The sequence below is a fragment of the Etheostoma cragini genome, chromosome 8 (genome assembly GCF_013103735.1).
Source record: "Etheostoma cragini isolate CJK2018 chromosome 8, CSU_Ecrag_1.0, whole genome shotgun sequence".
Classification (NCBI taxonomy): domain Eukaryota; kingdom Metazoa; phylum Chordata; class Actinopteri; order Perciformes; family Percidae; genus Etheostoma; species Etheostoma cragini.
The window spans coordinates 21,188,852-21,212,972 of record NC_048414.1 but is presented as its reverse complement, the minus strand read 5'-3'; the positions used below and the strand labels follow the sequence as shown (position 1 = coordinate 21,212,972).

Genomic DNA, 24,121 nt, shown 5'->3' with positions numbered 1-24,121 from the left:
CAGGGTGCCCCCTCTGACGGCCCACACGTGAAGAGGGTCGACGAGCCAGTGCATTTGATCATAACTACTTGAAGCTCATCTTTAAAAAAAAAAAAAACATCTGACATTGCTATGATCTCTCACATTTCCACACTTGTAGCCAATAGGAGTAAATAAATCTTTTGAAACTCTGGAAAACAACATAACCCTAACAACACGGTGTAGGTTAGTGAGGAGAGATGTTGCACAAAGTATGACTCTGTCCTATACCGATAGCTCAGGAATCACACAGTTGAAAATGGTAGCCAGCAGAGACATGGGTAGCCAACAGCCTAAACGTTCTTCCCTGAAGTGTGAAAGGTTTTCAGCAGATGGCAGTTGGCTTGTCTGGCAAGAAAAACTGCCCAGTCTCACATTGACAGACCTTCCTCCACAGCGTTGTGAAGGAGGGTTTGGCCAGTCCACACAGTGTTGTGGGATGGGAGGAAAAAGTGCTCTGGTGTATTGGCATTTCCTTAAACCAACCACATCGTCTTGGGAGGCGCTAAGAGCCGGACCGAGTAACAGTGCCTCTGCAAAGTAGCCTCGGGAAGGAACTTGTTTCGGTTGAATGTATTTCACAGCTTGTTTTAGTCATGGAACAGAAAACTCAGATTGGACAGATAGTCTAGCTAGCTGTCTGGATTTACCCTGCAGAGATCTGAGGATCAGTTAACCACAGTGCTCATGAATTGACTGAGTTAAGAATGCCAATACAAAGAAAGGAGAAAGTGACGGACATTCGGCCGAAAAGTAGGGCCATCTGGCAGAATTTCCAGTGGCATTTAAACAATCTCGTATATAAAACGTTGTTGATATAGACTGTGCAATGTCTAACATTTCATGGCTAAACTTGAAACACTTAGTGTTAGTGTTTCTAACTTAGTGTTTATCCAAACATCTAAGTGGTATTTTGTTCGACAATTACAAAAGGTGTCCTTAGCACTGGGTTGGCCTAAGGCAGTTAGCAACTTTTAAACCCAGCCCACTGGCTCCAGCTTTAATGTATTACCAACATGCTATAAATATGTGTAGTTGAGAGAGGGACAAGATAAATTGTTTCTTAAAAAGTTTATGTGTGCTGGTTCTGTTCTCTCTGAGGAATCAGCTAATAATGGAACAGAAGAAGTTAGTGAGAAGGCTAATGGACGAATACTGAACATTAGCCTTTCACTAAATGTCCAGCAGTTCTAAAACAGACAAGGCGGGCATGCCCTCAGAGAAGAGGAAGAAGGTCAGTCCAGGCCGCAGCGGAGAACCCACAATAATCCTGTCCTTGTGATTCACCTGCCCATCCCGTGGGCCTTTAGCACCATCATACCTGCTGTGGTTAGGAAGAGGGAAAGGTAGAATAGAACAGATGTTTATTACCATTTGCATACGTACGTAGAAGACCATACAGATACCAAAAAATATCCAATAACGAATAAATGAATGAAATATAACGTAGAAGAACACTATATAGAGAAAACAGCTGTGACTTAAATAAGGTTATAATATATATAATACCAAAAACATACATTAAAACAACTGTTTGTGAATATAGATATTATTTATAGTATTTTTCCAACCCGGTCTCACATCTTTGTGAAACTGTCACGTTATATAAATTTAATGATTTGTGGACTGGTCACAATTTTCTCGTTTATTTCGAGTACAGGTCGCAATTTTTGAACTTGACCATTTCACAAACTGTCATGAGATTGGGCTGCTCTGGGGGACGCAACAACGGGGAACTGAAACGCCACACGGCGGCGCCAACAACGGGACGGACGGCCACACGCGGTATGCGATATCTGGAAAAAAAGAAAGGGGAAAAGAAAAGTCACACGCAGGACACGCCGACAACCACGGGGCGATTGTGGTTAGGAAGAGAAAAACAGGGAAAGGTACTGCAACACGCAGGACATGATCCCCGGTCGCTCTGTGATCACAAAATAGGCTTCCCATTGACATACATCAAAATTCGTAGTCAACACACGAAAATACCAACATTAACGTGACCTTTACACAAATCAATAGATGAAGTGACCATTTCATGAACTGCCATGACACTGGGCTGGATTTTTCACATTGTTATTGCACACAGAAAACATTGTTTTGATTTTGCAGTGGAAACATACATTGTACAAAGACTACCTGTGAATGTATCTACAGTACGTGGGATTTTAACAGGTTTACAAGAAAATATCATTGGCCTTATACATAATTATTTATCACTATCTTTGTGTTGTGGGAAGAATGTACACACAAAGAATGCAGCTATCACATGTCCAACATGGAAAAAAAATAGTATACATTCTGTGAAATACCTCAATTTGCATGTGAATGTATTTCCATGCAGTTCCAAAACAGTCTCCCTCCCAACTCGTAAAATACGGATGCTTGGTCCGTGGCTAAGCACCCTTCAGTGTGTGTATGCTCCGGGCAGAGCAGCAGCTTCGCAGTGCTTGAAGATGACATAGTATTAAGAATGACAACTGTAGCGAGTAGTATGAAAGCCTGAAATTCCACATGGGTTGTGGATGGATCAGACAACACAGGACTTTCACCCCTGAGACCGGGGTTTGTGTCCCCCCCACACACACATAATACATCTTTTCAATCACCCACGGAAAATACTGAGCACCCACGTGTGCCAAACTGACAGTAGGCTTCATTCATTTAAAATTAACTTAGCAGTTTTTGCTAAATGGAGCATCTGTCGTAGTGTGATTGCTTAGATCGCTGTCAGTCCCCTGCTCCATATCCTAGTCACCAATCACAGCGTCTCTCGAATGAAAACACCTCTTTAGTGGCGACCCTCCATCCGCCCACTATACAGTGCATGCATGTGCATTAAGTAATCAGAGTGAGACTAAAATTCACAGATTTGTTATTAAAGGTCCCATGACATGGTGCTCTTTGGATGCTTTTACATAGACCTTAGTGGTCCCCTAATACCATATTTGAAGTCCCTTTCCCTAAATTCAGCCTTGGTGCAGAATTACAGCCACTAGAGCCAGTCCCACAATCAGCTTTCCTTAATATGTGCCATTTCTAAATCTCTAGCTTTTGAGGAGGAGGGGGAGGGGCAAGGTGGAGGCTTGGGGTGTGGCCTTGACCAACTGCCACTTTGCACTTTGAAAGCCATGATGTCTGTTTAATGGGCAGGCAAAGCAGAGAAAGGGGATGCTAGATCATCCCCTCTGAGCTGTCATTTTCTCAAAGGCAGATCAGGATGCCAAGGGATTGCCATTTCTAGCCACTGGGGAACAAAATATCATGGGACCTTTAAAAAAGCAAAACCTAATGATGTAAGTGCATCGATGACATCCACCACCATTGCAAAGGGTTCCAGCAGCGCCCTGTCAGAAGCAGATGAAAACAATGCATTTAGATGTAGCGCTAAAAGTCTCCTGTAGCATCATAATACTGGGCTAAATAACAATGCCAAAAGACACCAGGAATATGACCAAGCGTCCACATTTTACGCAAAGGGGGTGCATGTACCTGCATGTTGATGGAATGGAACTTCTTTTACATTTAAGTTATTCAAACACTCACGTGAATGTAATAGAAATGGATTGTCATTTAAATTAAAATTGTAAAAATAAACTCCACAAATGTAAGTTCCAGGTTCCTCTTCTTTTACACCTTTTCTTAGGCACAATGCTTCCTAACTACAGAGAATGCAAAAAGCACCTGCATCTTTCAATATAAGATGAACAGAAAGAAAACAAGTCTAAGCTCCATGCATAAACCTAAAGAAGCACAGGTGCTTTTTAATAAAATGAAGTGGCTGTTTTGAGGACGTGTTACAGAGTTTGGACTACAAGGTGATCATATTTAGGGTTCATTGGCAGATGTTCCCAGTTTGTAGTGTAAAAATGAACTAACTTCTTCATTCCCTGGACAAATGGTTGCTGCAATTGCTTACTATTTGCACATTCTATAAACCTTTGTGGTTGATTTTATGCATTTTAGGAAACTGCTCTTAAATGTGCTGTAGACTAAAGTGTACCTTAAAAATATTTTTCAACTCTCAAATCAATATTACAGAAGTTCAAGGTTGGGACTATAGATACATGAGCACTTGCCACAGCATGGTGCACGTTGTTCACTCATCCAGCAAATTGCTGACAAAGGAACAAAATGTGAACACGCACCTGCTGTGGACACTAGTTGCTTTAACTACAGTATCTGTTTTCACATCATGTACTGTACAGTACATGCTTCTACTATCAGACAGAACCCAAAGTTGCTACTTTCTGAATAAGTCAAAGGACGTTTTTAGCGATTGTGCTTATTATCAAAGCAATAAAAAATACTATTAATTATTCCAACAAGAACAGAACTTGGTAAAACAGCTTTCTCATCAAATTCACCAAATGTCTGGAATGAACCCCAAAACACCTTAACTCTAGAATCACTTCCACCTTTCAATGCTTTTAAAATCCTTTTAAAGTCAACTCTGACTGAACGGTGTAACTGCTTGGAACTAGGTGCCCTTTAAGTTGTATGTCTGTGTTACCTTAAGTTAAGGGTAATGTCTAGTTTGTGTTCTGGTATGTATAGTGTATTTATAGAGATTTGTTGTGTATTATGTAAGCTTTGTCCTGTCTTTTAGGCATTGTGAAACTTTTTGGCGTCCAGTCTTGGCCAGGACTCCCTGGGAGAAAAGTTACTGCAACTCAATTGGACTTTTCCTGGTTAAATAAAGGTTAAATAAAATAAAAAAGTAAAACGCTTGATACAATTCAATCTGTCTAAGTACGATCTGTGTTGTCTAATAAGCTGTCTGAGCGTAAATTCTTTCAGGGAGACTTCAATAACTTTATCACTCATGTCTTAACCTGATCTGCTGTTTCGAGGTTTTACTTTCAGTTAAACCAATCTGTATCAGCCACGTGTTCCCGAGCCAATCACAGCGGGACATCCCTGTTTTAACTCTGTTCTCTCCTCTGCAGCTGTCCGCTGTCATGTAAGGAAGAGTGTGACCCTCCTCCTCCCTTTCTTCCTACAGTCATCACATGAAACCCTGGGTCTTCTTCCGACTGTCTGATCCGTCGGTTCCTTTGTTTTGGTCTTTGTGCCACCAGTTGAACATCTTTGGCTTCATGTGCCACTGAGCAACTCTCATATGAATGAATGAGGAATACAACCCACAGGGATGACATGGATGGAAAGCGGCTTTCATCAGCAGTAACGTTCACCGTCTTGACTGGGATGCCGGCATTATCAGCAAGTAACCTAAAAATAAGCCCCAAACTTTGGCATAATCCTAGTCTGGTGGCAAGAAGCCAGCCAGCGAGTAATGAACACAAAGTGGGTGGCCACCAGTTCCAGTTTCAACAACCTGTCCTCATTCCCAGTTTATCAAATGCCAGAAACAGATTTTTTAATATCATCATTTTGTGTCAAATTATTGATATTTAGTAAGTAGCCATGTCACCCTGTTGGGGTTCTAATTTGCAATGCTGACCAGTTGATCTATACTATCTCTAACATAGTTCTTACATTCTGTGGCATAGAACAACACATCTCACTCTCCCACAGCGTAAAAACATGGATGCTTGGTCATGAGCCTTTGGCGTTTGTGAGGTCAGTTTTGACGCTGTGTGTCGGGACGTACTGACTGACACGTGGCACAACAACGGGACAGTAAGGTTTAGGAAAAGATCGTGGGTGGGGTTAAAAGAGGCAAGTTTCAGAGACACGCGGCACACAAACCCCGGTCTCTGGGTGAAAGTCCTGTGTTGTTGGAAGCATTCAAACTCCTTCCGCAGCATTCTGGTCTTTCAAACCACTCACTACTGTTGTTGATCTTTATACTACGTCATCTCACAACATTGTGATGGCCTCTTATTTTGTTCAGGGTATGAAGATGCAAAAATCTATAGTTTTAGGCATTAACATATTAAATTTTAATGTATTTTAGTACTACTGCGTCAGTGGTAACTAAATATTACATGAACATCTTTTCACTCATATATATATATATATATATATATACACATATATACATATAGTATAAATACACAAAGTCTTACCTTGTATACATTTTTGGTACCAGTTATTAGGAGTAGAGACTCCTAGTCTGGCTCTGTAAAGCTTCTGGTTTAACATTCTCAACTTTCCCCTTCAGTGTCCTACAGACACACGATGAAATATTGAGGTGTTTACAAAATCTTAGCCTCACTCCCTCCATGTTTTCCTCCTCCTCGCTCCCTGTTCTCCTTTCCCTCCACGCCCCTCACCTGCCAATCATCTGACAGACATTATGCAGATTTCTCTCTTTAAAAACATGCTGCATTCAGAATTTACGTCCCTCCTTCCTCCGCGCTACACCTCCTTCCATCCCTCCTTCACTTCCTAAAAATGGATGACCTCACGACTTTATTTGGAGAAGCAATGTATTTTACATAATTTTATCCTCACTCCTTCTGTCTTTCTGTCCGTCTCTCTCTGTCTTCAGCATCATTAGAGGTTGACCTGACAGGAAAGGCGTGGTGTGCAGGGTTGAAGGGTGTGTCAATGTGTGTATACCCACTATTTGGTGTCCTTGCTTGTGTATAATTCTGTCAGCGCGTGTCAGTCTATTGGCATGCATGTGTTAGTGCGTTTACATGCTTGTGTGCGCATGTCTGTGTCAGGCTGCCTTCAGAGGATGAGACATGTGCAATATAATGCCGGAGGAGGATGTGGTTTCTGTATAATGAACTGGTATTAACTTTCCTTTTCAAACCTTCAACCTTGAACTGAGCCAGGTTTACTGTGTGTGTTATGACCCCAACCATGCTAACATGAGCCTTTTCCTGACAGGTAGAGAGAGCGTAGAGCACCCAGCTTTTTTGAGGGAGAGAGTTTCAAGAGTTTGGAAGCCAAGCATGTGTGGTTTGATTATATTAGATCTATTGTTTGTAAATCACACTTATTCAGAGCTCATATTTGGAAAGAGTTTGATAACCAGACTGTTTATTTTAATAAGTTGTTTTTAACTTGGTATGAATCCCATTTTCTCCGTTGCTCTCACAAAGAAATCACTTTTGCATATTACCTTTCGACATTTACTACTGTAACTCACGTTACTGTTTTGTATGTGGCGATTTTGTCTCTGTGACCAGAGCTCAGCACCGCCCAAGATGATTGTGATTGATCAAACGAAAAGCAAACAAGAGTTAGCATTTTGGTTTGTCAAGTGTCAAGTCTTTGTTTAATGTGCATTGAGTCAGACCCATTCAACAATAAAAGAATTCCCTGATAACTTACAGTGTCCCCACATTGTGCAGAGAAGTGTCTTTTTCTGTCCCGTGAGTTTCCATATTGTTCCTTCTCAACCAGAGTGTGAAATATACCAGCCATCTGATATCTCAACATGCTTGTACTGCAGTACTCAGTGTGTGAGTGTGTGTGTGTGTCTGTGTGTGTGTGTGTGTGTGTGTGTGTGAGTGTGAGTTTGTGTGTGTTGGTGTGTTTGTATGTGTGTGTGTCAGCTTTTCCATCACTGGCCCTTGACAGTGGGGTGTCAGATCTCACTGACAGCTGACCCACACTGCCTGCATAACTAATGCACGCACACACTCTCACACACACACACACACACATACACTTCCTAAAATTTCTCTAGTATGCAAAAATGTGTTTTTTTGCTCCCGTACTCTTTTTCTCTGTCTTTACACGTTGTCTGTCTACTTCCCGTGTGTGTGTGTGTGTGTGTATGTGTGTGTGTGTGTGTGTGTGTGTGTGTGGACAGCTGTGAATTACCGATCTTCCATCCTTCCCTGTGGACAGTTCACACTGTGCAGGTGTGCACCATCTCTCCTCTATATGTCCTTCACACACGGTAGCATGCAAGCACGCGCACATACGCACACACACACACACACAAACACACACACACACACACACACACACACACACAGAGAGACACACACATACACAGCTGATTGGAGAAAGGTTATAGCTGAGAAGAAGAGAACTCATGTCAGAAATCCTCAGTGCCTGGATTAAAATTAAATGCTAGCTATTAAAGCTGAACTAGACTTAACAAAAGTGTCATTGCAAACAATCATTTATTTACATTGATTAATCAGCAGGGAGAGGGACACAATATTGGACACCAAAAAACAAATAACTTGCTAGCATACAGTGCATCTGGAATATGTGGGGCTAAAAGTTTATTTGCAGACAGTTCCTTTTTTTTTTGATGGCTTAAGCAGTATTTTGAAAGCAGGGACCATTTTTTTAAAACACCACACACGATTAGCACAGCCCCACACCCAACCAGAAGGCCCTTTGAAACATGAAACACTCTTGCAAAAACTATACATTAATTTATATATACATAAAAAAACATTTTGTTACAACATGAAACACACTTGTTTCATATGACTGAATTTGGTTTGAAATAGTTACACACTGCTGTTGCTGACCTAAAAAACTTTTTAGCAATTCTACTTCTGACTGATTCGAGTACTATGAAAGACGTACACAGATAAAGGGCAAATATACAATAAGTTTACCAAAAACTATACAAGACCAATGTTGCAGACTTAAGAAAATATTATTTCTTTCTCTCTACATACCCAAATCAGTCAACATGTCAACATGGAGAATCATGACATAGTATTTCTCAATGTCCACACAGCTATAAAGCAGTGTGCATACCCCTGTTAGCTCAGCAAACAACAAACATAAAATACTGTATGCAGTAAAGGGTCAAAATTACAGGAAAAAAACAATAAAAAAAGATCTTAAAATGGACAGATAATACTAGACATTATCTCTTTGCCTAGCTGGATCTGGCCAGAGAATTTCATCAACATCACAGGCGATATCTTCATTGGGAAGACAACGTTGGAAGAACGGTCTTGAACGTTAAATCCATCCTTGCACAGCTGCGAGTCCACCTGTTCACAGGCGTCCTCCATGGCCTGAATGAGGAAAACACACCTGATGGCTATGTTTCACAGACAGGCTTGTAGGCGTTGTCAATGACATCATGATATACCTTTGTGTGTAATAAATACAAGTGTGTTCAGTGTTTTGCAAAACACTGTGTGTGTTGTTTTGCCAAAAGTGTACGGCTGACACTGTGCTTATGCCGGTGCACATCTGGGCCAATTTTTTGCTTCTTGAGTGTATGGGGGTGTGGTAAGGTAAATGCCCCAGTGCCACGTGATTATTCTGAGCGGTCACAACTGGAAAAGGTTGAGAACCATCGTTATAATAAATACATATAAGCAGCATCTGAACAGAGAGAAGAACGAGAAGCAGAGCAGACACGCAGACAGACACTCACCACTTCCTTTCTGTAGCTCATACACACACACACACACGCACACACACACACACACACACACACACACACACACACACACACACACACACACACACACACACACACACACACACAAATTAATGCCAGTCTTTCCTGTGAGGGCAGAGTCAAGCGTTCCGTTGATGTTTTTCTGTCTTCATGAATATTAATGAATCCTTCTCATCAAAACACAACCGGTAGTCATTTACACAAAGACCAGCGTGCAATCACACACACACACACACACACACACACACACACACACACACACACACACACACCAATGTGCACACACACACACACACACTAAAACAACACTCATTAACGCAAAGAATGTGCAAATAAATCCCTTAAACTTGACATCTACATTCTTCACCAACTTCCTTTTAGTGAAGTGATGATCAGACGTTGTTTCACTTCAAATATGTTAATTAAGTGTATTTTACAATGAATCATTCAAGTTGATAGATAGATAGATAGATAGATAGATAGATAGATAGATAGATTATTATTATATATTTAGGAATCAAGGAAGCAGACATGGAGGTTTCAGGTTTTTTAAGGTTTACTTAATTGGTTTCACAAAAAAGCAACATAATAAGCACAACATAGATAAACAAAAGGTCACGCTGCTTTGCAAAATAAAGAGATGTGGAAATAAACTGATCAGCATACAACTTTTTTATTAATGCTATAACAATTCTTTTAATTCTTTTAACAACTTTCCTAAACTCTCAACACAGTTAGCAATACATGTGTCTGTGTAGGTTATACAGTTAAAACATTACTTGTTGCTTTGATAAAAAATGCATACAGTTAACACAAATATAAAATGCTTGGACTTCTTTTACACACTAGGTCAACCAAGACCAAAACATTAGATTGTTACTGACAAATTTGCAAATGCTTTCACACTGTATGTCAGAACAGATCACATCCTGTTCTAAACCTATCTTATAAGCTAAAGTCAAAGTGAACAGCTGTTCATGTTGTAAATTGAAACACAAATATATCCCCTGCATTGTATACACATATTTTGTCTTGAGAAACCGCTGATTGGAGTTACGCAAACATATCAATCACAGCTGATTTCCATCTAGGAAACACACACAGCTGTTCTCAGCAGATTCTTTCAACCACATGATCATATGGTAATACAAACAGTAAAAGAGGACCTATTGAACAATATAGATTATTACAGAAAATGAGAAAAATGCCTTCATGAGGGAGAGGAAGAGAAGTACCAGGACAATTCTGTCTCTGTCTCCTTTTTTTCTTAAACCGAACATTCTATAAAGCTACTCTGAGATGGCTCTTTCATTTTTTTGTATTGAATTTCTGCAGAAAAAGAAACTAAATTCATGCATTTACTAAACCCACAAAAAAATAAATGTAGAGAGGCTTCAAGAGAAACAGCAGTGCAAGACACAATCTCTGATCAATACAATCACTACTGTCTATTGTATAAAGGCGGACCTGACAAATAAAATAACGCAGGTTCTGTAATTCTATCTGATATAAGTGTTTTGTATGACATTGTGCTATGACTAACTAAATGTTCCTGTCAGGAGAGAACAGGGGTTAGCTTTTTCTTGAGACACGTTTGCAGTGTTTTATTGCATTTAGAAAATTAGTGATGGTTTACAATGTGGGACTTTGAGCATGATATTGTATTAGTTGTGTTTTGTAGGTGTGTTGGTGCGTTAAGAATTTAGGAAAGTTGTTTGAAGTTGTTAAGAATTTTTTTTGAAAAAGATAAAACTTGAATTGAACAGGAAAAGGTAATAAAAGTGGCATCAAGAGAGAAAGGGGAAGAAAGATGAAGCGTTTAGAGGGAGAGTGGGGAGGGGGCTAAACTGGTGCACGATGCCGAGGAGTCTGGACCCAGATTTGCAGTCAATTAAGTTGGATTTACTGGGCCCGTGATGAGATTCCTCCTGACTGTGTGTTTTCATATTGGACCGGGAGTACAGGTAAGCCCTGATGCTTTCTTTCTCTCTGCCCCCCGTCCCCCCCCCACCCAACCTTCTAAATCAAGACTAAACCTCCCCCGAGGCCTGCCAAGAGGAGCCTCACAAACAAAACGCTTTATGAAGGAAGAAGTGACACACATGCAGGTATGTGCACATGCCCCGTGTGGGATGTCATTACAAAGCTGTACTTTGTAATATTGACAGGATGTATCAGCCACAACCATACAGTACACACATGCACATCAAAAAACGATTGATAAGCGATGTTAATACCAACGTCTGTGTTGGTTTACACTACTTATTTTTACAACAAGTTTGGCGAGTCCGATGCTCCACAATCTTAAGATTTCCGTCTGGGCATTCTCGACTTAATTCCATGCTTAATTCTCTAAAAATGAAAAACTAGATTTCTGTGTCTTCAGAAGACTCATGCAGTCTCATGCCCTTTTAGAGGGATTGGTGGGCAGTTAACTGGCACAACCCCTTTAACTTTCAAGTACAATAGGATTCATCATTATAAGTACACAGGTAGGGAGAATTACACCGTTCCACACCTTGATGACCATGATTCTGAAGTAGAGGTTTCTTAGGAAATTTCTTAAAGGTCCCATGACATGGTGCTCTTTGGATGTTTTTATATAGACCTTAGTGGTCCCCTAGTATCATATCTGAAGTCACTTTCCCAGAATTCAGCCTTGGTGCAGTATTACAGCCTTGACCAACTGCCACTTCTCTTGTTTGAAAGTCATGGTGTGTCTCTCTCATGGGCGGGCAAAGCAGAGAAAAGGGAAGATAACCTTGCTCCCTATGACCTCATAAGGAGCAAGATTCTAGATCGGCCCATCTGAGCTTTCATTTCCTCAAAGGCAGAGCAGGATACCCAGGGCTCGGTTTACACCTATCGCCAATTTTATGCCATGGGACCTTTAAGAACAAATTGACAAAGCCCTACAGAAGGTATTGATAAATTAGGCCCATTTTCATAAGCCTAAAGTTAGAACCCTTTCTTTTACTTTTGTTTCAAGTATGGCTTGCTTGTTTCAGAGATTCTTTAAAGCAGTATAACTGTAAGTGATTTCACTTTATTTTTGGGTTTGCTTGGGGTCAGTGGAACCAGATGTAAACACAATCCTTAGTTTTTGGGTTTGTATACCAATTGCAGACAATTGCCTGTTCACATACAGCAGACAGAACAACATTATCATTCATTTGGAGTTTTGTTTCTGGTCAACTGGCGAATGAGAGTCCAACATTCACTCTTGAGTCAGCTTTGTGTGGGTCTTAACCAACTTCTGAGTTAAATATCTGACTCTTTAGATGCTCAACTCCTAACCACTAATTTGTCCCTCTGGTCGTAGTCTAGTTCGACAACAGTTTATTTACTGGATAATTGCCGGAAAACATCGGGCACCTCCGGATATTCCTTTGGATGTCTCTTTCCTTGCCAAATCCGTTTTGAGGACAACAGAAACCTTTGTGCTAGCACACTGAAAACGGCAAGTTTTCAGAAGAAAATATGGACTTTGCTATAAGGCTGGCATTCTTGGTTGTTTTGGGGAATGACTGAAAAGATTTTAAAAGTATATGTCTATAGCATTTACTCTCTAACTGGGATGTTCTGTGGCCAATTAGCAGGAAATTGCTGTTGACATAATACACATGGCAATGCTGGTAAGAGCAAATTACAGTTAACCATGTATCCAGCTAATTTAAATAGTTCACGTCACTGTACGTAAACAGTTAACTTCATTTAATATTTTACTTGGCATTTTCTTTAACAAGTGCAAATGTTCCATCAAAACAAGTTCCTTCCCGAGTCCATTTAGCAGATCCACCCGCTATTACGATAGGAGCTTAGCACTGCCCAAGACAATTGTGATTTGATTAAAGAAATGCAGCCAAGAGCATTTCTGCTCCTATCCAGGAATGTATAGTACGTGAGGAGTGGCCAGACAGTGGAGATAGGTCTGGCAATGCGAGACTAGGTGATCGGTGCTGAGCAGGTGTTGTACAGTAGGATTTCAGTGTTTTGTTGTTGTTTAGGACAGCTGCCTGAGGTCGACAAGAGCTGTGAGAGTGAACCAAAACAGTTATGTTATGGACCCTAAAACTAAAACAATTAGCGAAACAAAGAAATAAAAGAGGCTAAAAGGCTAAGTAGAGCTCAGGAAAAACACAGTTGGGAAATCATTCTCTGTGGTTTTGTAACTACAGGCGACACTTTTCAAATTACTCGTTTGGCCTGTAATATTAAAATATGGATTGGAAGTGAATGAGTAAAATGTTACAATCTCAAATTGCCATTTTTATAACAACATAAAATCCCAGTAAAAAGACAGCAGGATACTGACATGAACAAAGTGACAAAGACAAGAAGAATTATTAAGAGAAACAGTACAGATAAATGAAAAAAAAAGTTAAAAGTGAGAAGTAAGAAAGGAGAGGATAATACATTTGAGTGTAAGCCATTCTGGATGCTATGTAAGCAGTAGATGTACTAATTGTTTTGCTAAGCATGGTAATTGAAGCTCTAATTGGCTTTTCCAAATCTCAGCATTGTTTGCTGAAACACACACACACACACACACACACACACACACACACACACACACACACACACGCAAACAGTGATAACAGCTTACCCAGCACTTTATTTCTCCCATAAACAAAGAGTAAAGCCCAGCTTGTCCTCAGAGCGACCATATATTTTGAAAGAAATAACCCTTGAAGGCTTCAAAGAGTGCGCGTGAGTCTTCTCTCTGTATGTGTGTGTGTGTGTGTGTGTGTGTGTCACAAAGCTAGTCAAGTACTTCTAGAAGCTAGCGCTCTACATTTCTTACTTTGAGTCTGTTCGTGTTACAATACATGGATGTTTTTGATTTTTAACAATGTTGAAAATCAACATAGTTAAAAATCAAAAACATCCATGTACTGTAATATGTAAATCTGAATTCATCAACCATTAACTGATTTGGACCAAAAAAGATGCAACTGCCCATATTCTGCAGTTGTATGACATGATCATATTTAATACACATACATTGGTAAAATATCAGTCAACTTCAGATGTATTTTTGTGTGCATTAATTACATACATTACATACAACACACATTTCCAGTTTGTGCATAGATGTGTATTCAAAACGTTTTATGTAGGTCTTGATAACTTATTTTTCAGCCATTCTATTTCCCATGATTCATAGCGGTTGAAGTGTTAGTTTACATAGCATGCTAGCACTGGTGTAAAGGCTACGGTGATAGTTTTTAAAATTATTAAAGTAGTACATAAGTGTTCGGTCATGATGGGAAGTAGTCGGTGGCTACTTCCCATCTTTAAATCTCAAAAAGAACGTGAAGACGACCGATCAGAGTGCCATATCCCTCGAAAGTGACAGGGTGGGTGGATGACATGAAACAATGGCCAGGAGTTGTCCCTATTGACATAAATAATTTATATTTTTTAGGAGGGTGTAGATTGTGAGGAGACGCGCAATTACAAAAGCACCAAGGCTTTCAATTACTTCTATAGTAATAAAGTCAGGCGCATTTCTTTACTGAAGCAGGGAGACTGTCTTTTTGAAAGCAGAGGAAGACTGGAGTCTAAGTGCTAACAGACCTAAGCTTATTATTTGGGTTATGCTGCAACAGTCGGGGGTTCATAGAGACGGATGCTCATGTATTGCTGCATTGGGGAGATCATGCAGTCATGCAGCAGCTGTCCTTTGGAAAAAATGTGAATGTGGTCATTACAGGTTGAGAATGCAGTTACTACTGGGAAAACAGGACTTGCATGTACAGATGAGCAGTGCAGGTGGACAGTCGGAAACCTGGAGCCAAAACGAGTGAAGGACATAAACTTCAGCCACCACAGAGTAGGGGATGAATTTAGCATAAGGGTGTTGGGTGCTGAGCAACTACCCAACACCCCACAATATTTCACATACAGAATTTGTAAGTAATGTAGACAAAGACCCAACAAAGCCACTTTCCTTGTTAAAAATTGTGCAAGTGTTACAGTGTGAAACCAGTAGTGCAACCCTGTAGCCTTGCAAATACTGATGTAAGATTTTTAAAACCCCATCAAACACATGTCGGTTCTGATCTCACATGTGAGACATGTTAAAGTTTTTATGAGTCGTATGTTCAAGTGAGCAGTGCACACACTTCTACTTTAGAATCTGAAACAAAGGAACAGAGTTCTTCTGATATGTGGTAGAATGCACAAAAATTGAGAATATCTGGAAGTTGAGCTAAAAAGGTTCCTTCTAGAGCATCCACCAATCCTGCTAAGTGTATGGCAGAGCACCTCCACCCCCCCTTTGGGGGAAACTATGCCACAAATTATGGTGAGGAGAATGAGGTGCTTGATGGTAATGCACTTCGAGAGCAAGGCATGAATTTAGACATAGTGGCCTCGTTGTTAGTGTCACATATCCCTGGTTGTCAGCCAGCCCAGATGGGGTAATTGACTCATCTGTCCTACTCAAAATAAAATGTCCTGTCAACTTGACCATGACTGCACTGATATCAAGCTAGTAGATGGTGTACCACAATTTCAGAAAACAGGTAGCCGAGGACATTACACGTACAATTAGGCGTGTTTTCTGCCAGTCTGAAGATGTCCCAAAAGACGCAGTTATGTTTACTGTATCATTTGATGAGCCCTATGCTCTGGGGAGGGTAGGAAATCTGAAGAGATTTTATTTCTCAACAATGTTGCTCTGGCTTGTGGATGAATTTGTTGGTCAGTGACTGAAACTGCAGACCCGACTCATGAGTGTAATGAATTCATAGAAAATATCCCTGTGAAACATTTTTTATTTAACAGCTGTTAAAGGTGCAATATATAATACTGACAGCTAGTGTTTAAAATAGTTACTAAATGGCAGCGAGTGTCAATATGAAATATACAGGAGCAGTTTGTGTAGGTGTGTGTGTGTGTGTGAACAATTGTACATCTCTTCTTTACCACCGGTCATATCCAAGGAATATCCAATTCTGGGTTGGTCATCCGTGGGGTGTTTGTCAACAATTTGGTTCAAACAGTCATTTGAATGTTTTAGTTATAGCCACTCTACATCTACCCTCTGGCATAGAATGTAGCTGATACGGACCTGGACATTGGCATTCTCTCCGTATCTGATGATCGAGGAACTCAGTTTCTAAAAAGTTTTTTTTTTCTTCTTTGAATTGTTAAAACAACCAAAAACAGCACATGTGGAGCCTCATTCTCTAGCTGCTATTACAGGTGGTCTATCCGAACAGGAAGTAGGCAACCGGACTCATTGTCATGATGGAGCGCATTGTTTAGAGCACAATAAGTTGTCATCCAGACCTACTCTATCTGTAAAGTCTCTTGAAATAACTCTTTTTATGAATTGATACTATCACATTTAATTGAATTAACACAGAAGGTTGCAGTATGCAATAAGAAGTAAGGGTGTTGATATTCAGTTACTCAGTACAGGTGAGTACCGGCCCATTTCAGACACTGTCACCAACAGTGTTTCTGTAATGACTTACAGAAACACTGAATAGATTTGGTTTAGTGACAATTAATAATTGTAATAGTAATTTGAAAAAGGAAGTTGAGAAACAAGAGTGTAGCTCGCAGTAGATCACATGAGTGGAGCAGAGTGGGAGGGAGCAGGAGGATTTTGGATAGAGCTAAAGTATAGAAAGCAGCCTATGTGCTTCCTTTGTTAAAGGGTGGCGTCCGTTCAATATCAATTTCCAAAACTCTCTATTCTTGCAAAAATGTTGGAAGCTCAAGTAAACTGTCAATTAAAAGAATACTTGGCAGAGCACAACATTCTAACTGATGTGAAGTCAGGTTTTAGAGCTGGACACAGCACTGTTACTATTAAATGACATTATAAAGGCCTTGGACAAAAAGCAACACTGCGCTGCATTATTTGTGGATCTGTCCAAAGCATTTGACTCTGTTGACCATGAGCTATTACTAGATATATTAAGTAACATTGGAATAGGAAACACAGCTATTAATTGTTTGAAAAGCTATCTTACAGAACGTACGCAAAATGTTTCTCTAGATGTTCTTAAATCAGACTTTTTAGAAATTTCTTTGGGTGTTCCTCAAGGTTCGATTTTAGCCCCAATTTTATTTTCTATATTTATAAATAATATTGGAAAGAACGTGCAAACTGCTAAACTGCACCTTTATGCAGATGATACTGTGATATATTCAGTTGCCTCTTCACTGAACCAAGCCATGAATGACCTTCAGTTGGCCTTTCAACAGCTTCAAGTTTCACTTCTTGGCCTTAAGTTAGTGCTAAATACTAAGAAAACCAAATTTATGATGTCCAATCCCCAGATAATATTACTATTAACACATTAAATAAAGACTTAATTGAAAAAGTTTCACCATATAAGTATTTAGGTTTTTGGCTGGACAACAAACTTTCTTTCAAAGTTCATGTTGAAGAGCTTGTAAAAAAGCTGAAACTAAGGCCGGGGTTTTATTTTAGAAATAAAACTAGTTTTAACATGTCAGCCAGAAAAACACTTGTGCAGGCTACTTTTTTAAGTGTTTTGGATTATGGTGATGTTGTATACATGCATGCTGCCTCTAGTAGTAGAACGGGAGCTAGAGCGTTCAGCTATCAGGCCCCTCTCCTGTGGAACAAGGTTCCAGTTTGGGTCCGGGAGGCAGACACCGTCTCCACATTTAAGAGTAGGCTTAAGACTTTCCTTTATGATAAAGCCTATAGTTAGGGCATAGAATCAAATATTGTTAGGGAGTAGTAGTTAGTCACATAGTTGTCAGATTTATCTATTATATAATCAAGAATATAATAAAACTAAAGGGAGACTTGGCATACAGCCCGATCCGGTTGGGGAGAGTTCCAGAGAGCACCAGCCCGACCGGGCTGGAGCTCTCTTTACCTTGTCTCTCTTGGTTTTGCTGTAATAATAGTTTTAGACAGCTGGGGACTTATTTTGATACACTGAGCTCCTCTCTCCTCTATCTTTCCATCTTTTCATTTATGTGCATCCATGTCCCAGAAATGCTTGTTACTAACCTAGCTCTGGGGAGTCATTCCCCGGAGTCCTTATGTTCTTTTTCCCCAGCATGTTCCCTTGGATCAGAAAGGTTCCAAAATCAAGGTAGCAGATGTTGCCTTTGTCCCACTCCATGTTCTGTGATGCCATGTTCAACTGCTACACTGCAATGCCCAGCTACGTCCTGCTACGTCCTGCTGTGCCTTGTAATGCCGCACAGCGTCCTGCTATGCCATGAACTACTACAAAATTCTAACCCCAACCGGCCCGTCAGACACCGCCTACCAAGAGCCTGGGTCTGACCGAGGTTTCTGCCTAAAAGGAAGTTTTTCCTCGCCACTGTCGCACTGTTGCTTGCTCTGGAGGAAACTACTGGAACTGTTGGGTCCTTGTAAATTCTGGAGTGTGGTCTATATGTATAGTGTCTTGAGATAACTCTTGTTATGAATTGACACTATAAATAAAATTGAATTGAATTGAATTGAATAGTACTCTCCATTTGTTAGATTCTGTGTACCATAGTGCTCTGCGCTTCTTAACTAATTCTTATTCCCGTACTCATCAATGTACACTGTATGAACTGGTAGGCTGGCCGTCACTAAGTCTACGTAGACAACTTCATTTGTATATATTTCTATACAAAGCCATGTTGGGTAATATGCCGGCATATTTATGTAATCTCCTCAAACTGAATTCTAGCTGTTTTTATCTCCGTTCCACCAAGTGGCGCTCTTACTAGGTTCCAAGGGTTTTTACTGAGCTGAGGAAAAAAAGCCTTCTCTTACTTCGCTCCATGGTCTTGGAATAACTTGCAAAACTTGCTTTATCTAAATGATCTAGTCCCATTAAATGAATTTAAGACTATTTTAAAATGCCATGTAAGTCAAAAATGCAACTGTCACATGTGACCTGTTCCTTTCCTCTATGTGTGATTTTGTTTATGCTGTGTTTCTGTTTTTATTGCAACTGGTGTGCCGTCTTGGCCAGGTCTCCCTTAAAAAATTGATTTCAATCTCAAGGAACATCCTGGTTAAATAAAGGTTAAATAAAAAAATAAAAAATAAAATAAAAAAAAGTGGATTTTTAAATTGTTTGAGCGTCACTTTACTTGCTCCAGTATTGATCTGGTACTGCTCACACTATGAGTTTGAAGCATGCCAATGCACGTCTCTGTATACATGCAGATGAACAGCTCCTGCCCTCCCTCTCCATGCAACCAGCACCTGTCATCCGGTGGACCTGAAGCACTCCTTGCAGTATTAACACCAGAACTAAACCCAGCTGAATTAGCAAAACTTTCATGCATTTTTTTTGCAAAATGTATTATTATTTTTATTATTATCTACAGCGGTCAGATTCACTGTGTTCACATGGGTAGGCACTTTTAATAACATTTTGAACATGTTTAGAGGCTAAAAACACATTTATAACTTGCCCTGTTGAGGCCTGTTGGGTGCTACCTCTTGCAGGAGGATAACACGGTGTAGGCAGCACCGATTGGTCTTGTTTTTCTTTTTACTGACAGCACTCCCCATTTAGAAACAACAGGGCTACGTATTGATTCTCCTTTAAGACATATCTGTCTGAGCCCAACCCAAGCCTGACACAGTAAAATCTTATTATTTTTTTCACATACTAATTACACATGTACTAATTTGTGTGGAAAGCACGCTTTTAGGCATTCGGATACGTCAACAGATGAGCGCATCAGCGCACACGAGGCAACAAGCGCATGTAAATAAGCTATTTTTTAAAAAATGTTTCATGTGTTAACCTCCCCTTGCTTTGTTTTCAAAATCCCGTTTCTGGTGAGCAAATGGATAAAATAGGCTTTCCGTCTGGGGTTTATTTTGGACACCGCACACACTGTGTACAAAAGTTAAATTTAGTTTACCAACTCTTCTCCGGTCACATCTACACATCTGCTTCCTCTTTCTCTCTTCTGCCCACTGTACACACACACACACACACACACACACACACACACACACTGAGCTCTCTTAAATGAGCTGCAGCACCACATTACAACAAATGTCTCAAACCTGAGCCGAACCCAAACACCATTTCTAAACATCTGTCCAAACTTGGACCGGCCCCTCGGGTACCATCAGTGTCTCCACTCTAGGGTGTGTTTGTGTGTGTGTGTGTTTGTGTGAGAATAGAGAGAGATGCTTAGATGCAATTTTTCTACATGTGGTGGCTGAATCAGCTGTATCTTACATAAGCAAAACAATCCTTTCACCTCACAAGAATGAAAACAGTACTGTTGATCTTCTCATAGCTCCAGAAGACGCTTCTTCTGAAATTCAATGAGACACATTTAGATCTCCATGTGGGGCCACAACAGGGATAAAATATGGTATGGAATCAGAATGGAACCTAGGGTCAGTCCACTCCAACTGTAAATAAATGGTTTAAAGTGGTGAAGTTTTGTGTAATTGCACAAAAAAATCAAGACAAAAGTAACACAAGAAAATAAAATAATCATAAATGAAAAGTTGTGCAGGTGAGATTATGAAAACCCTAGGGCCTTATAGAAGTAATCTCAAGTAAGGAAGAGAACAAAATATATATTGAGCATTTACAATTACAAGAGTTCTAAAGAAACCACAACAAATTGAACACAGGTAAGCACTGAATGACGACAAAACAAGCATAAGGTTGGCCACATTAACAACAAAGGCATAAAATAAATCAGAATATAGATAAAATGAGCATAAGTGGACGTAAGTGTGTATGTGGGAGTGGTATGAGAGACAAGAAGGTCAAAGAAATTCAGATATGAATAGTTCAGATCAATAAAAACAGTTTGGTTAATCAGACAGGTCCTGAGCCTCTTTGTATAATTAAAAGACAAATTTAGACCGTTTTGCTTCCTTTTGGAGGTATAGAGCCATACCAATTGTTTTGTAGTTTTGTTGTATTCCTTTTAATTGCCTGAACTAGTGTAGTGAAGATGGTGAACTGATCTTTTACACTGAATAATAACACTAATACAAGCACATTTTTTAACAAGAAGGACAAGCGGACGAAATGGGTTTCCTCAGGAGGGGGGGCTGGCGTCTCCCTTAGAGATAGGGTGAGAAGCTCAGTCATCCGAGAGGAGCTCAGCGTAGAGCCGCTGCTCCTTCGCGTTGAAAGGAGCCAGTTGAGGTGGTTCGGGCATCTGGCAAGGAGGCCTCCTGGGCGCCTTTCTAGGGAGGTGTTACAGGCACGTCCAGCTGGGAGGAGGCCTCGGGGAAGACCCAGGACTAGGTGGAGAGATTATATCTCCAACCTGGCCTGGTAACACCTTGGGATCCCCCAGTCGGAGCTGGTTGATGTGGCTCAGGAAAGGGAAGTTAGGGGTCCCCTGCTGGAGCTTCTGCCCCCGCGACCCGATACCGTATAAGCAGATGAAGATGGAAGAAGGACAATTAATACTTTCACAGCTTCTTATGTGATGTTGTGTCCATTTAATGAACTTAGTAAGTAATCGTGATTTGGCTGACTCTTTGCACTTGGCAAGGAATGCAACACACACACACACACACACACACACACACACACACACACACACACACACACACAAGCAGGAGAATGTAGAGAAGCAATCCAAAGAAACATGTGAAGTGTTTTGATAATCTTTTAATCCAGCCTCTACAGGACAGTGGGATAAAAAAAAATTAATGGGAGTGTGAGATGTAGAGATGGATGAATAAAAGAATAAACTACACACAAACCTAAGTGTTTGTAGTAAAACACAGGACAGATAATTATTACTTTGAAGTGCACACATGGAGAACATAGGGAGGCACATCATACTGACACACAAGACCCTGTGAGAGAAAACACACACATTCACAGCGAGAGCTAATTGTGCAAAGAGCTAGAGACTAATACTAATAGACACACACAAACACACACACGCACACACACACAAAGACCAGCATTAACAATAGACAAGAGCGAAATATGAGAAGTCTAGTAAAGTTCCTTAAGTACAAAAGCCAATTATATATTCTCTTTGGTTTATTTGGCATTAATTAGCGTCCCCAAAGTGTTGTGCCGTCCCCATTAAAAATAAACAGCAATTTAAAAATCACAAAGAAAAACCAGACCCAACCCAACACACACCATAGACAGTCAGGGAACTAACTTTGCAAGTGAAAGAGTAAACAGAAATGAGAGGTTTGTAAACATGCAAGATGATTTAATATGACAAATGCAACTGATATTAGCCCACCGCTGTCAATTTCTTGATGAAATTCTAAGTGGCTACTCCTAAGGTTTCCCCAAGCACAGTTGGAACTAATTTATAATTCCAAATACCGGTATATACAGTTCGTTAAACTGTGGTTAAATGTCTCTTGTAAGGCTTGATAACTTGGAGCTGGAACTAGAAGGCAGTTAGCCTGTAGTAGTGTAACAAAGACTAGAAGCAGGGGGAAACCTGGCTCTTTCTCTTCACTGTTAAAAAGACAAAACACAAGCACTCCTAAAGCTGGCAACATATTGCACATTTAATTTGTTTAAAGTGACTTTCTGTGGGGCGGCCTCTAGCTCACCCAGTACGAGCGTTCGCCCCATGTTGGCTGAGTCCTGCAGCTGCCCAGGTTCAGGTCTGACCTGTAGCCCTTTGCTGCTTGTCGATCCCCATCTCTCTCTCCCTTTCATGTCTATCCACTGTCACTTCAATAAAGGGAAAAGCTCCCAAAAAATCTTTAAAAAACAAACAAACATAACTTAAAAATGTTTCTGAAACTGTGTAATGTTCTATCTGGTAATCATGAGTGACCCGTAACAGCAAGGAAAGGCATATTTATTTGTGTAGTTAATTTCAGAAAAAATGTCAATTCAATAAAATTTAAAAAAATGACTGGACCGGTTTTACTTTTTCAATCATTTTTATTTCCTGACATAGATTGTCATACAGTTCCAATCTTCAACAATGTAACTTCAGTATAAGAAATCAACAATTATTTAAAGAAAGGCAGCATCAAATGGAAAGTTCTTGATTTAAAAGATCTGAGAGTTGTGGTTTTGTTCCAGATGTGTGGTACATAAAAACTGTACGCTGCTTCCCCCTATTTATTTCTGATTCTGGGGACAGACATTGAAAAGAACACTATTTGTACACAGTTTGTATTAAGGTATTTTCGATTTTTCCCGCAAAGTAACAAAATGATTTACGGCAGGCAGACGGCGCTACAGTGCACACATTCTGATGGGTCCCAGGTTTTGGCGTAACACCGGAAAAGACTGAGTTATTGTGTCCAGCCGGGTAAAGGGTAGCAGGAGATTTCTTTATACAGACCTGATGTTATTTTAATTTTGTTTCAGAAGTTATCTGCTGTAGTGTTGTCTGATACTGGGGCAGGGCCATCACAGGAAAGAAGGAAATTAAATGAAGAACAACTAAATCCGAGTAGCACTCTGTCAGGCTATCAACAGATGGAGACAATTACAGTATTGTAAATGTTTGAAAACCAACCCCAAATTAGCCCTCAGGTACTGTATGTAAAACAGTATGTCTATTTCAGTTAAAATAGTATAAAATAACTTACGCCATGAATAAAATACGCCCCCCTTCCATTTAGCAACTTGTTTGATTCCTTTTAGTCTGTGTTTGTGTTGGTATATTCTCTTTACCCATACTTGAGTAGAGCATCCTCATAAAATGCACTATATAAATCAAAGTTACTATCATGTTAGCTAGAAACAACTTTGCATTATTTTGGCTCTTGACAAAGTGACTGTGACACCCGGTTTATCTCACAAGACATCCAAAGCTAAGTCACTGTGCATCACTTGAATTGCAACG

At 40.1% G+C, this 24,121-nt stretch overlaps 2 long non-coding RNA genes across 2 annotated transcripts in view; both read left to right on the top strand.

Moving 5' to 3' along the window:
- LOC117948523 overlaps positions 1-24,121 on the top strand; it is a 112,526-nt gene that overhangs the window by 85,510 nt on the left and 2,895 nt on the right. The gene's annotated exons all lie outside the window — the stretch shown is intronic.
- On the top strand, positions 10,675-12,089 carry LOC117948527. Its single transcript, XR_004657476.1, has 3 exons — positions 10,675-10,882; positions 11,497-11,499; positions 12,080-12,089. It is a non-coding gene; the product is annotated as an uncharacterized LOC117948527 (long non-coding RNA).